Source organism: Crocodylus porosus, unplaced genomic scaffold (assembly GCF_001723895.1).
Source record: "Crocodylus porosus isolate Cpor-Errol unplaced genomic scaffold, CroPor_comp1, whole genome shotgun sequence".
Classification (NCBI taxonomy): Eukaryota; Metazoa; Chordata; order Crocodylia; family Crocodylidae; genus Crocodylus; species Crocodylus porosus.
The window spans coordinates 21,485,760-21,488,647 of record NW_017728948.1 but is presented as its reverse complement, the minus strand read 5'-3'; positions in this window follow the sequence as shown (position 1 = coordinate 21,488,647).

Here is a 2,888-nt window from a genome sequence, read left to right as displayed (position 1 = left end):
GGAACCCCACTGCCCACGTCCTTCCAGGTTGAGAAGGACCCATCCGCTACCACCCTCTGGGTGTGGCCCTCCAGCTAGTTGGCGACCCATTTGACTGTGTGGGTATCTACACCACAGCCCCCCAGTTTCTTAATGAGAACAGGGTGAGAGACAGTGTCAAAAGCCTTCCGGAAATACAGAAAGATTATATCCACTGCTACCCCTGCATCTAATGATCTGGTGATCTGATCGTAAGAGGCCACCAAGTTGGTCTGACAGGACCTGCCACTGATGAACTGTGAAATCAGACTTCACAGGCAAGGTCAGCTCCCAGAATGCTGCACTTGGCAACACAGTTTGGGGAGGTGAGAAACCCTCAGTGGTGAAAGAACAGGTTAGGGACTAGACATGTACAAGTCCATGGGGCTGGATACAGTACATCCGAGGGTGTTGAGGGAGTTGGCTGATGTGATTGCAGAGCTGGTGACCATTATCTTTGAAAACTTGTGGCAACTGGGGGAGGTTCTGGACAATAGGAGAAGGGCAAATATAGTGCCCATATTTAAGAAGGGGAAGAAAGAGGATCGAGGGAACTACAAATCAGTCAGCCTCACCTCAGTCCCTAGAAAAATCATGGAGCAAGTTCTCAAAAAATCCATTTCTAAGCACTTGGAGAAGAAGAAGGTGATTAGGAAGAGTCGGCATGGATTCTCATTCACCAAGGGCAACTCATTCCTGATCAACCTGATTGCCTTCTATGATTGTGACAGGGTGCTGTCTTCGGCTGCATTTTTTTTTGTAGGCTGATGAGTGGGCACACATCAAGTCTTGCTGAATTCTTCCCACAGGGATCAGCTTTCCCGGCTTTTACTCCCATGCCACAACTTGGTGTTACTTCGTTCTTAAAAAGAGGGAGGTTCCCAGACAGGCTCTAGGCTCAACACCTGTAGAATAATGAGCTGCTGCCTTAAGGACAAAAAAATACATGCTCCTACCTCCATTTGATGTGCCCCGTGCCTCACAGATACTTTTTATAATTTTCTCTTTAATTTGGGGTCTCAGTCAGTGTGGGTTTACCCCCTCTCTCTCTCTAACTAGGCCTGTCAGTCAAAACCCACTAAGCAGGGCTTGACACTGAGACACTAGCTCTCTAACCCGCCCAGGCTTAAGGCCCTCCGTTTCATACTCTCCACGACACCAGGCCTACTGGCCCTTCTATACTGCACCCCTGTGGTGCCAGGCTACTGGGGCCTCAGCCCCCTCTGGCTTTGCCCCTCTTTCTGTGGTTAGGGGCATTCACCTAAGTCCACCCACTAGGACCTGGTTTCAAGGCTCCTAACTTCCCTTCAAGTGACTCTGGGCTCATGGCCCTAGTGCTGCACCCCTAGTGCAGTAAGACTTCTTGAGCCCTCTATCATGGTGCCCCTCAGCATTAATCAGGTCTCCTCCTCCCCTACAGCCTCAGCTACAAACCACTGGCTTTAACATTAAACATAAACCATAGGTCCCTATGGCCATATAAGAAAAATAAAAATAAGAGAGGCGAACTGCCTACTTACATGTAATTGTGCTTCTGTCTCTCAGCATGGTGCAATCTTTCCAAGGAGACTACTGCAGCTGCTCTGTAGTCATCAGGAGAGTCTCTCTCTCTCTGCTGCCTCTCAGGCCTTCTTCACTTGAGGTTTATATGGTTCTAGCCTTTCCCTTCCTGTCACCTGACCAGCTGGTGGGGCTCAATCCTTGAGCCCTGCTCAACTGGGTGGCTGTGCCCAGAAGGCTCTGGATTTAAAGGGGCCGCCCTGGTTCTGGATAAGAGGGCTGCTCTGCTTCCTGGTAACAGGGCTAGGGTTCCCTGTTACAATGATGAGATAACTGGCTCTGTGGATGTGGGGAAAGCAGTGGACATGATATACCTTGACTTTAGCAAGGCTTTTGGTGCTGTTTCCCACAGCATTCTTGCAAACAAGCTGAGGAGATATGGGTTGAATGGACTGTAAGGCAGATAGAAAGCTAGGTGTATTGTTCAGTTCAGCAGCTAAGTAATCAGTGGTTCAATGTCCAGCTGACAGCCAGTATCGAGTGGAGTGCCCAAGGAGTAAGTAGGCCCTGAGTCGAGTTTGTTCAATATCTTCATTAATGATCTGGAAGATGGGATGGAGTGCACCTTCAGCAAGTTCATGGATGACACCAAGCTGTGGGGAGTAGTAGATATGCTTGAGGGTAGCACTAAGATTCAGAGTGACCCAGACAAATTGGAGGACAGGGCCAAAAGGTATCTCATGAGGTTCAACAAGGACAAGTGCAAAGTCCTGCACCTAGGACAGAAAAATCCCATGCACTGCTGCAGCCTGGGCACTGACTGGTTAAGCAGTCACTCTGCAGAAAAGGACCTGGGGGTTACCCGGGTGGTAAAACAGATATGAGTCAGCGGGGTGCCCTGTTGCCAAGAAGGCTAACAGCATACTGGGCTGTATTAGTAGGGGTGTTGCCAGCAGATCAAGGGGAGTAATTAGTCTGCTCTATTCTGCACTGGTGAGGCCATATTTGGAATACGGGGTCCAGTTTTGGGCCCCCCGCTATAGAAAGGATTTGGACAAGTTGGATAGAGTCCAGTGGAGGGCAATGAATATGGCTCAGAGGCTGGGTCACATGACTTCTCAGGAGAGGCTGAAGGAACAGGGTTTATTTAATCTGCAGAAGAGAAGACTGAGAGGAGATTTAATAGCAGCCTTGAACTACCTGAAGTGGGGGTCCAAAGACACTGGAGCTGTTATCAGTGGTGATAGTTGGCAAAACAAGGAGCAATGTTGCAGCAAGGGAGATTTAAATTGGATATTAGGAAAAATTTTCTCACTAGGAGGGTGGTTAAGTACTAGAACAGATTACCTAGAGAAGTGGTGGAATCTCCA